This window comes from Rhinatrema bivittatum, chromosome 15 (genome assembly GCF_901001135.1).
Source record: "Rhinatrema bivittatum chromosome 15, aRhiBiv1.1, whole genome shotgun sequence".
Classification (NCBI taxonomy): Eukaryota; Metazoa; Chordata; class Amphibia; order Gymnophiona; family Rhinatrematidae; genus Rhinatrema; species Rhinatrema bivittatum.
Genome location: NC_042629.1, coordinates 23,852,924 through 23,865,347, shown reverse-complemented (window position 1 = coordinate 23,865,347; position 12,424 = coordinate 23,852,924). Strand labels below are relative to the sequence as shown.

The 12,424-nt window shown below is 43.2% G+C and overlaps 1 long non-coding RNA gene across 7 annotated transcripts in view; it reads right to left on the bottom strand.

Moving 5' to 3' along the window:
* LOC115076873 overlaps positions 1-10,966 on the bottom strand; it is a 313,677-nt gene extending 302,711 nt beyond the window's left edge. For 2 of the 7 annotated variants that reach the window (XR_003852887.1, XR_003852886.1), the window contains exon 1: positions 10,603-10,966. This is a non-coding gene — a long non-coding RNA (uncharacterized LOC115076873). The remainder of the gene's footprint in view (positions 1-10,602) is intronic. The other 5 variants (XR_003852883.1, XR_003852889.1, XR_003852885.1 and 2 more) reach the window with 4 other exon arrangements.
* Positions 10,967-12,424: the final 1,458 nt, after the last annotated feature.

Below are 12,424 nucleotides of genomic sequence, written 5' to 3'. Positions count from 1 at the left end.
TGGTAATGAAAGGAAAATACAATGAACAGTTTCAGTAACTATGGGAATATTAACGTGTAACATGTGTAATAATAAAAAGGGGGGGGGCGAGAGCATACAAGGACCTAAAAGGAGAGCAAAAGGCTGAGAGGAACAGGCAACGACAATTCTTGAATATGCAGGAGCTTGGGAGTTGGGTGGGAAGCATAAGCTTCCCATATAGTTTTGCCAAGAGAATTTATGTGCATGCTTTCTAAAAAAAAAAATAAAAAAGTCTGTCCATAAAGTCCCAGAGCCACCAGGCTCCATCTCTTGGAATGTTTCTCCCATATGTACATAAGGGTACAGGTATATGGAGTATATACATGTAAGTTTGCACATGTACTGGTCATGCAGGACCATTGCAAAGGGCAGTATTTTACCTGCAGAAGCTTTGCAAAATGACCCTCCTGTAGGCATAAGCCAGACATTCTAAAAGGAGCATGCAATGAACCAAACTTTGCAGGCTTCAGCCACACAAGATGGAAGTCCAGCCATGTGATGGCTCCCGCGGTTTTAACGTGAATGCCTGTGAGAACTACACACAGGAGAAGCAGCTGTTATTGTTCTCCATATCGAGCAATTTGTCTTTACTTTACAAGTTTGCTGATATTGCCGGACACAAACTTGCTGAGTCTGTGGCCTTGACAAACTTTGTATCCAGTAATGAGATCCAGCATTATTCACCAGATGTCTTCCAATTCATGCCTTCATGTCCGTGACAATATTAATATACATACCAGCTAAGAAGTCATATTGGAAGCCCACCAATCCTATGCCAGTGGATTGTGATAATATCCAATCAGTATCAACTTTTGGATCATTATGTCCTGATGAAAGAAAGACTGGACTTATGGATTCAGGACCACACTGCTTGCTGCCGATCACGCAAACTTTTCACCCATGAACCTTTCACCAGAGACTTCATGAAGCTCTGGCCTAAGCTTCGAGACTGGGATCCCTGCTCAGCCCAGGCCTGCTCCATTAACTTTGGAGTACTTGCCGATCTCATCCATGCCTAAGCCCATCTTCACTTCTGTCCCTAGCCTGCATAGCTTACAGAGGCTTCTGTAAGCATTCCGGGACTTCCGCCCTGAGATGGTGGTGTTAACCTTGCCTCCTGGAAGTTCAGCTGGCGGCCCTCCAGCTGGCAGGACCCTGATTCTCCAGAAGGATGACCCAAACCCAAATGCAGTGGATAGTGAGTGTGCCGAAATGCTATTCGTGACATTTTCATGCACTTCTGAATGGAGTAAGAAACTGGCTAAATTGTTATTGTTCTGTCCATTGATGCTAGACGGCTTCGCCCCATTTGCCTCACCTTGTTCACGGCTCCTCCCGTATCCCTAGGGAAAATGGCTGCCACCGCGTCTACAAGCCGACCTCTCCGGTGTTCCCGGAACGGCTATGGTGCTGCCTCCCACCATGCTCCTCCCAAGGCCTACTAGGGTGCGCGCACGCACGCCACCCACGTCTTTATTCCAGCAATGGCGCGAACCTCGGGGGCGTTCCCCTCTACTGACATCACGCCATCTGGGTATTTAGCCTGTACTTTGTTGCTAGCTTGTTGAGTTAGCAAAGGATTGGTTTCGGCTGGTTCTAAGCTACTCTGCCACTGGAAGCTCTCTCTCTGCCCTTCGGGGTATTGCTAACTTGGGTACCCACTCTTCAGGGGCCCTCTGCTTTATTTCAGGTCCCTTACAGGGATCAGGTACTCGCTCCTCGAGGGCCTGCTCTCCCTGCCTCGGTGCCTGTACCTTCTACTACATACCTGGTGGAATCGCCAACCTACAGCTCCTATCTAGTGAGTAATCTCTCAGTCTATCTCATCCACAGTACTACCTTGCTGGGGAAACCTACACTGGAATTCCCCTATACCAACGGGGTGAGGGTCCTGAGACTGCTACTTCCAGACTGCCTCACTACTGCCACCTCTGGTGGTACACTACAAGCTGTTTAATAAAAGAACTGTGTTTGTGCATCTGTGTCTAGCCCAGTATTGTGGCGTCTCACGGGGCTCCTCCCCGTGGGCATGGTCACCTGCCACAGTACCCAAGAATCCACCCAAGCATCGCTTAACCATAACAGCTATTTTAAAATGGATAGTTTACCAGCAATGCATTTAGGATGTGCAAGTTAACTTTGAGTTAGATGCAGGGATTTTCATAACGTTTGTAACAGGAGTGATTTGCTGCTACATTAAAACTCTTATTAATTACTTCTAAAAGGTAGAGAGATTCTGCTCCCTTTACCTGAACTTGCTTGCTGCCTGATTTAAATAAGTCCGATAATCCATAACTGTAGGAAAACTCTTACACTCCCTACGATGTATCCCATAAGCACTTATGTTCTTCACACCTAGACTTAATCCTTACTTTGACATTCTGACGTTACGCATCCTTAGCATCACAACACTAGCATACTAAAGTCTTACCCTTTCTCCTCCCACCCCCCACCCAACCTCTCTCGAAATGGATACACATTTTAAATCTCCAACCTTTATTAAAACCATCAGGACAAAAGTCAAAGCACAGTTAATACAAGTGGATTGTATGGATTCAATTGGTCACGGCCTTAATACTTTCCTAACGACTGCTGGCTTTAGGTAGCCCTCAACGGTAAGGAGACCTTTGATGTCATGTTCACAGTTCCCTCATCTGGTCATGCCATACTGCCCCCCCCCCCTTCCCCGTATTTTAATGTTCATAATTTCTCCAGGTCACCATAATTTTTCTCCTTTTTGATTAGATGCTGCCTCCCTTCGGCTGTGACAATAGTTTGTGCATCTTCTTTCACCTACTTTGATCATTCTTGTACTTCTAGGCTAACTTATCTCACAGGGTGTGGTGGGAGGGGAATTTCTTTGCCCCCAGCCTTCTGCATCCTAGATCCTTCTGCTTCCTTACCCTCCTGCTCCAACCTTTGTACCCTTCCCTTATTGCCTTAACCCTGCCTCTGTATCTTCCCAAAAATGGACTGCCATGGTTCCCACCTGTACAGAAACACAGAAACATTACGGCAGAAAAAGACCCTATGGCCCATCCATCCAATTAATTTAGCATAATTCTCATCACTTCCTAGGATCCCCTGTATTTGTCTCCACCACTTCCACTGGATTACATCTAAGATTACTCCCGAGTCTACCCCCTTTCAACTTCATCTCATTACTTCTCATTCTAGCTTCTCCTTTCCATTGTCAGAGGCTCACCTCCTGTGCATGGAACCTTTGAATGTGTCCATCGTATCTTCCCTATCTTGCCTTCATTCTAGTGTATATATGTTTATTTCTTTAGGTCTATTCTGATATGCTTTAGAATGAAGACCACTGATCATTTTAGTAGCCTCCCTCTGGCCAGACTCCATCCTGTTAATATCCTTTTGAAGGTGCGGTCTCCAGAATTGTACACAGTATGAGATCTCACCAGGACCTATACAGGGGCAATATCACCTCCCTTTTTCTGCTGACCATTCCTCTCTCTATGCAGCCAAGCATCTTTCTGGCTTTCACCATCATAGGTAGATAAAGCAATGGTAAAAGCCAGAAAGATGTTTGGCTGCATAGGGAGAGGAATGGTCAGCAGAAAAAGGGAGGTGATACTGCCCCTGTATAGGTCCCTGGTGAGACCTCCTTGGAATATAAACAGGATGGAGTCCTGTTTGCCACTCCTACCCCTTTTCCTAGCCATTTATCACCCTTTCTTTGGGTCACTCCCAGAGGCCGGGCTGTGCATCCTTGGCCCTGACATGTGTCCAGTTCTGTTTAGTGTATGAGCTGGAAATAGATGAAACCCTCTAGATCTCTGTGGGTTTGAAATGTTGGGGAAAAATAAAATGCTTTGGTGTTGTACTTTGAGGATTTCATTGTCACCCATAACTGGTGCTGGAAACAGGTGATATTAGATTGAACCAATAGAAAATGCCCATTAGGTCTGCCCTTTCACCCTGCTAATTAGGAAAAGCTGATTAGTATGGCTAATGGCATAAATAAGCCTTGCTTTACTACAGTTTTGCAGAATGCTTGAGGTGAGGATTGACATTAGAAATAGAGCTGATTGTTTTTTCACTCCTCAACTTTATTTTTAGTGGAGCAATTTTAACACGATCTCTGGAATACCCTTTGTGGGGGAGGGAGAAACAGTTTCCCCAAGTTTGAAAAGTTCAGAGCTGTTTTCCCAGAATGGTTTTGACACACAGCTACTGCGCGTCCCAAAATGTTGTGCAGATTTCAGAAATGAAAAAAACATTTTTATATCCTCCTATCACTAATGTAATCATTGTGAATTAACTATTTCTAAGCTGCAGTTCTACCAAAAGTGAGTAAACCAGAAAGCATGATGGCAACAGTGGCTTAATTATTTCTTTGTAATATTATGCATGTTTGATAAGGTTTAGCAGAGTGCATCAGACTTCATAACAAGCGTCCTAGCAGAATCTGAGAAAACACAGAGGATCTTTAGTGAAGGCCAGAGATAAAGGGGGTCTATGATATTGTAACAGGAAGGGAACTGGGCAGATAGGATGGACCGTAAGGTTATCAAGAACCATCATATTCTACATTTCCTCCTGCTGTATTTTATGTGACTTAAATGGGGACTCGGCTAAAAGTACGTGAAGGCTTTTAGCTGGAAGTAAGAGAGGCGTTCCCAGGAGTATGTTTGGATGTGTACATATATTATGTGCAATTCTGCCTCTCCTTCAGCTGTCCACATGGACAGCAAGCGGACGTGCACGGGCGTCTGCGCGCAGGTGCTTTTATCATGCGTACATTGTACCGGGTGGCTTTTCCGTTGAAGAAATAGTTGCAATGCACGCGTATGAGCAAGGTGCTTACGTACACCTACAAACTCTGCAGACTGTTCCCAATAGTGCCCACCCCCCATGAGGGGCCAGATTTAGCGTGCTGAAAACCGCACCCCCCAATCTACTGTCACCAGGTGGTTATACTCACCCCCAGGAAAAAGGGGGCCGTCCCAAGGGTGGGAGAAGGGAGAAAATATGTGCATAGTTTGATTTTCAAATCTACATGCCTGCCCCACATCCCTTGTGCCCAACGTTTAAAGGGAAACAACCTGAATGGTTTACCCTCAAAAAAGTTAACTACAGGATACGTTTTCTTTTGAAAATTAGTTTTGAGATGGGTTGGTACACATGGGCCTTGCTTCCTGGTCAGGCCCGTGCACATTGTCCCCCTAATGCTCAGAATCTCCAAGATAAAGTAGAAAAGGCCTTGAAATAAAAAGAAATACTATTTTAAAACAGTATTATAAGTTTTTGTTAATATAAATCATTTCATCCAAACTCTGTTCAGTTTTACCATGGAACAAAAAAGCTTTCAAACAAATGAATGTCCAAAATAGGATAATCACCCCCTCTATTTGTAAGATGGCTTAATTTCTTTTGTAGTACAGAGCAGAAACAAAATAGCAGTTGGGTACTTGTGTTCACTTATGGCTCCAGAAATATCTGTACCGTAAGGCCAAATGAGGGTGGACGCCCGACCACGGAGAATTCATTTCCTATCACGTCTGAAAGATGGCATTTGCAACATTTTATTCTCTTTTATTCAGGAGGTGTTTTCAGTTGATGCAGTCAGAGGACAACTTTCAAACGACTCCGTGCGGCCGTATATACTCACGTATGTGGCCGGGCAGAGATCTACACTAGTATTTTATAACCCATGCATATCAGACGCCCCTCGTGTTATAAAACACGCACATATGCATGCTTACACGCAAATACACGCAACGTATTCAAAGCGAGTATTTCAATGCATTTAACATGCGGACTTTTCCTACCGGTTATAAAACTATATGCTTGTCTATTTTAGGCGCAAAAATAAAGCAGGACTTGCTCGTCTAAAATGCGACTGATGCGTGCAGGTCGATATGTTTTGGAACACGGACGCATAATTGAAACTACTTTTCCGATTCCTTCTCCAGCATCAAGACCTGGTTCTTCAACCTGAACACCTCCCACCCCAGTTCATCCACCCAGCCAAAAGTGCACAATAAACCAGTCTGATATCAGTAGCAGGTGCAAAATTATGTAGTAAGTTGCCAATTGTATGCGCATGTCTCTTTTAAAATAGCAACGTGTGCGTGTAACTGTCGGCCCCTCCCCTTTTTTTTCATGCATATATGTGCGTGTGAAACCTAAAGTATGTGCAGGCTTTTGATACTTTTAAAATAGCATTTATGCGCATATAGGCTGCTCACCTGCATGCATGCTATTTTTTATGCACGTTACTCTCTGAAAATTCTCCCCTTAGTGTCCCTCTGAATGCCAGTGTTCATTTCACTCCCTATAACCTCACCTCCTTATGGAATTTGTGCTTGACTCCCAAAAAAAGCACTCAGTGTAATCCCGTCAACTCTGGTGAGTCTTGAGGCAATGCAGTAAACCACAGTTTAGATAACCACAGGCATGGGCTGTTATGACATTTTTCTGCGCATTAATCTTGGACTACAATATGATAATTGTTGGTTGGGTGAAAGTTAATGGCAACAGATAGCTCTGATCCCAAGTCAAAATGTGTCAGCTAACGCCACTGAATATCAGCATCATCCAACGCAACTCCCCTGTTGTAGCGGATAATCTCCTCCCATGAGCAGTTTCTAAACGTAATAAATGTAAACTTAATAAAACAGAAAATGAATTTCAGAAACAGGTGGTTTCAAAAGTGTCAGAGACAGCCTCTCTCTCTCTCGACCCAAGAAAAGTCACTTATTCAAAACCGAAGCAATAGCTTTACAGTTGCAACTCTTCCAGGAGAACAAAGTATTACTCACTGCTTGTATCACCTTTGACTGCTACATATCTTGGGGCCCTTTTCAGTAAGGATGAGCACAAAGATGTTATTGTGCAGAAGCCTGGATGACCACGTAGGTCATTTCTGCATCTCCACAGCAGGGCCCTACGTGGTCCTGAAAGCTCCTGTGCAGCATCCCCTTCAGATGATTACGTCGCACTTCCTCAAGTTAATCCCACCTATCTTAAATCTTCTCAAGTTAGAGCCTTGCTGTCTTACACAACAAAACAAACAGGAGGCTGGCTGGTTCTCTTGGCTAGGTTGTAAGCTAAGCTCCAAGGAGTAGGGACTATGCATACTGTGTCCCTGTTCAGCGCCTCATGCATCTGTTATGTGCTAGACAAATCATCATGATGATAATGCTAATTTTTGCACTGTTCCCAACAGTATCACAGTCAAAAAGAATCCCGTTCCTCGCAGTACCAACACTACAAGTCTTCTCTCAGCAATACAAAATGAGAGAGAACCCTTACTGGAGAGAGCCCCTTCAGGGTATCGTCTTATAAAGCTCTCCAGTAATAAGTCTAACTAAATCTAGCCTGGATCATTTTATTAATGATAATTGCAGCTGCATGTATACTGAAAACTTCCATACAATTTTGTGTTCAGTGCGGTTTACATAAAACATGCATAAAATTATAAATAAAACATACCAGTAATATAATTTCACTGTCTTATGTTAAAACAAATAATAAAACATACAGTAAGTCCATAACATCGCTTTCATCCAAAATCCTCCCAGAAAAGCAAAGCTTTCACACACTTCCTAAACATTTTAATGTCTGGGGTTGCATCATTTACGTGCATGAGTGGGTGCATGCAGATTTTTGCTGGTATATCTGCCCTGAAAGTACGATCATATATTTGTAATGCAGGAATATGTACACTTTCATTTTTCATCATTTTAAAAAAGTGAGTGCTTATGTTTCACACACATAATAATTGTAGCAATTTGTGGGCGTAATTTTCAAAAGGATTTATACACTTAAAACTGGGTTTTACACATGCAAATAAGTAAAATAAATGTGTTTTGCCCGTGTAAGTGGGCTTTTGAAAATTGCTGCAATACATGCCATTAAAATGTCCATAGGTTTTACACCCGTGCACTTTAACAGGTGAATTTTCAGAGGAGTTACATGTGTAAATGTAACATATGACTGTAGCAATTTTCAAAAATCATTTATATGCTTAAAGAGCACTTATGGGGGTAAATCCCATGGACGTTTCAATAACATATTGTAGCAATTTTCAAAAGCTCACTTACATGGGTACAATGCATTTACTTATATAAAACCCTGTTTTACACGTGTAAATGCTTTTGAAAATCAGGCCTTAAGCACTTAAAAGGGGGTTTTGAAAATTGCTACAATAGTCTGTTACATTTAGGGACTTTAACGCCTTTGAAACTTACCTCCCCCTGCATAATAATTCAGAATTACCCATGGAGGCAGATTTTAAGGTTTGCATGACCGCCACTTCTGAAAATACTTACTTGCATGCACACGTGGAACCACCAGATCACCAATACCTCCCCCAAATGAACCTATACCCTCCATCCAGACTCACCACTCAAAAACTGAAGACAAAAGAAAGGCAAGTCAGATTTCAATTGCACAAGGCAATTAGCAGTGTGTAAAACTGTTCGGTAATGCACGCGCGTGAACCACTTAGAAAATAGCAAACTTGCACAGGAACTTCTGAACACCCCCCGGTAACAGCCCTGATCCGCCCTTCCTCCCTGCAAGTGTGCGTGTACTCTTGGGGTTCATAGAAGAGCGTATGCGTGCGTACATACTAATTCTGTGCGCGCAATCCCCCGTGTAACTGAAAATTACCTCAGCAAAGCTCTAAAAAGCTTGAGAATAAAGTTTCTTTCCTCCAGGTTTGCCTCGGACCCTACGTTTTCAAAGTCAAACCTGCCTCCAAAGTTATACAAATAGAAACCATTTGGAAAAAAATGCACAAAAAAGGCAGCGAGATCTTAATTTAACGATGGACAGCAGAACGTTCAAGCTGAAACAGTTTGGAAAACTGTAATACTATTCTGAGCTGGGCAAAATGTGTTGTATAATATCTGTGTGTGTCTAGCTCTCTCTAAGGATTAAAAGATAGATACATACACACTTATATGTGCAGATCCTGTCACTAATAATAAAACCGGTCCAAATCGCGTCCTGCATTTGGCGTTCACACAGCTCTGGAACTTTGCAGAGGGGAGGGGGAGGCAGGCCATTGCCTCCCCCTCCCCAAACCCCCACCCCCTTATCGGCACACACAACACTGGCCATTGTATACACCTTCTAGATCTTTCTCCCAGCGCATTACTAATGCCAAAGCAAAGTGCAACAGGCTTTCCATGGGAATTCTGCACAAACGGAGCTGAGATCTTGAAATAACAAAAGTATCTGGGCAAGGATAAAACATCCAGAGGGCCCACGTTTGGATCATTTATAACAGTGCAGAAAGTGTGCACCCTAACATCTATTTTGGGTCAATTTTTCTTGCATTTGTCACTGTACCACACTAATTAAACACCAAGCTCTTACTATATTAAAACAAACAAAAAAAATACTTATAATCGATGCAACAGCAGCAACGCCTCAGAAAGGGAGATCCTAAATTAAACAGGAAAAATAAAAAATAAAAATAAATGGAGTGCATCATATTGCAGTCATCATCTTAATGGACAAAGGGAGTTTTTCATCTGATACATTATTTTCTCTGCCTTTAATTTTCACATTTAGGAATTTAGTCCCTTAAAGAAAATAAAGAAATAAAAAAAAATGCAGACACTGAAAGGTAATCTGTGTTACAATGTAAACTTGTATCTCCTTCAGAAAAACATGTAATCATCATTTAGGGACTCTGACAAACGCTAATGATTTATTAATCGCACTTTCCTCTGCTCAGCAGTTCCAGCAAACATTTCTCAACTTAGTGTCAGCCTAGGGTGTTGAATGCAGTTGACTTACTAGTTTACGAATATTGCTTCTCCTTTCCTCCACAACGGGGGGAAAAAAAAGATATTTCTTGTTTTATTTTTTAAAATACAATTACGAGACAATGCACTTACATGTAACTATAGGACCTTAACCTAAACATCGCTCCACAATCCCCAAAACACAGAGTCCCTTTCTAACCTGCTTTTGTTCAGGCTTTTATGTGTTTCTTTTCTATAAAGTGTTCTCGTACTCGTCCATCCCGCCGACCATGGTGTTACTGATGCCTGGAGCTAGGATCTGGCATGCCAGGGCAGCTGTAAGTGTTTTCTGAACGCACGAAGCAAGGGAAAGCAGCTCCTGATGTGTGAGAACGTCATGGGCTGGACGAAAGCAAGCGAGCCAAGGCCCTGGCCATCTCTGCCAACAGAGAAGGTGGAATGGGAAAAAAAACTTCACAAGTTAAGCGCTGTTTTCTCTCTCTCAGGGCTGGCGCTGGGGACTGAGGCCTCGGGGGACCCCCCCTTGGCACTGGCATCTAATTTCAAGGAAGGATGTGCGAGTAAAGGCAAGACATAATAAAAGCGTGCACATGGCTCTCTGTTCCACCCCTGAGCTGTCTGCACCGCTGAAAGCTCTACAACAAGATCCAATAACAGTTCCTTTTTTTTTTTTTCTTTTTAAAGAGCCAGCAAGTCCTGAAACATAACTCAGCAACATACTATGACCTGGTATGCAAGCAGCTCTTCGAAAGCTTATTTTTCTAGCTATAGAAGAGAAGTCCTTCTTCTTCTTGCACAGAGAGTTGAAAGGGTAAGGCTGGGAACCTGCACTCACCGTGAGGAAGGAGTTGCACGGAGTTCCTTCCTTGCCCGCTCCGTTTCAGGTTTTGCCTAGGAGTTGTCCGAGAGCTGGGACCTGGCATGCAGAGGGCCCCTTCCCTGATCTGTCACTCCCCGCATCCTGCGCGCTGCTGAAGTGCTTGTCAGTAGGGCCCAGCGCCTGCAGTAGGAAACCCAATCCTTTCTGCTCAGCCCCAAAAGCAGAGTAATTAAAAGAGAAACTCCTCCGAGCAGGTTTCTGCGGATCCCGGGAGCTCGCGCCCTGGGTTCCAGCCTTGCACTTTAAGGAGCTCGCACTGAGGAGGAGGAGGAGGGGGGTGGGCTGAGCCACAACTCCGAAGCAGGAGGCTGCGCACAGGGAAACTTCCTCCCTTTTTTCTCCCTCTTGCTGAGGCTCAGCTCTCAGCTCAGGAATGCAAAAAGGGAGGGCTGGAAAGAGGCCCCAACCGGTCCAGTCTCCCTCCCTCAATTACCTTGCGGCCCCTTTTCTTCTGACCTAAGGTTATGCAGCAGAAGCGCGCAGGCTGCTCCTTCAGGAGAGCCCCAACCGGCTGCTGACAAAGCAAGGAACAGAACAAGTACTTTCAACATTTAGGAGGCCTCCTGCCCCCCTTAACTCTCAAGCCTGGAAATCAAACCAAGTCCTTCTTGTTACAATCCGCCCCGCAGTGCGAATTCAGCTAGGAAAGGAAATATATCTTAGAAATCATTAGGACATATTTTTGCTTTATGCTTTCAGAAAACTATTTTTTGTCACCGGAGATAATCAGGCAACAGAAATGCTAGAATACATTTTATGGAATAATTATACTTGAAACATACCGGTATGTGGTAAATATGCACAGAGAGCTGAACTTTCAAACCTGTTCATGGAACTGAATTTGCACGCCTAAGAGGACGCGGGGAGACACAACCTAGCATTTTATAAACAGCGGAATGCGCTGCTGCACACTATATAAAATACAGCATAGTTCTGCTCTGAAAATGCACACGTGTGTTTCAACATGTGCAAATATTTGCAATGCAAGGAAAGCACATTTTCTCTACCTAGTTCATAAACATATGAGCGTTTATTTTACACGTGAAAGAAAATATAACATGCACGAGCAATAACCCTGATTTACACGTGGAGGTAGGTATATTTTAAAGTTTACACGTATAGCGTTTGGAAAATATTCACTTGCACGCATACTTGAAATCAGCAGTTTTGCCAATACCTCCACCAGATCCACCCAATCCACCTCCAGTTCACAACACCCTCCTAGCACTTCACCTGGAACCTGCACCAGTTCACCCCAGACCTTCCAGCCAAAAACTGCAGTCAACAGACAAATCTGATTTCATTTGCACGTCAATTAGCAGCTGCAAAATTGTATGAATAAGTTAGATAATTAATATAGATACATTTCTTATAAAATAGCAACTTATTTATGAAATGTATAGCCCATCATTCCGCAGGTCTCAGCGGTTTACAATAAACATACCCAGTATTAAAATAAACATAACTCAATACTGTATTGAGCTGTAACATTTAAACAGACAGGATAAAAACACACATACAAGGTACGTACAAAGTACAACTGGCTCTGCCCCAGAACACCCCCTGTACCACCCTTTTTTTGCACTGGTAAATGTGCATGCAAAGCCATGATTATATGCTACTTATGCATGTATATGCTTTTTTCCATGTGTAACCCCTTTGGAAATTTGCTCAGAATTGCTGAGTGATGCATGAGCACCATACATTTAATTTTCCCTTTTTCACTCATCTATTTTTAGGTGCCAGGTATCAAACTTACAAAATTCATTGGTAATAC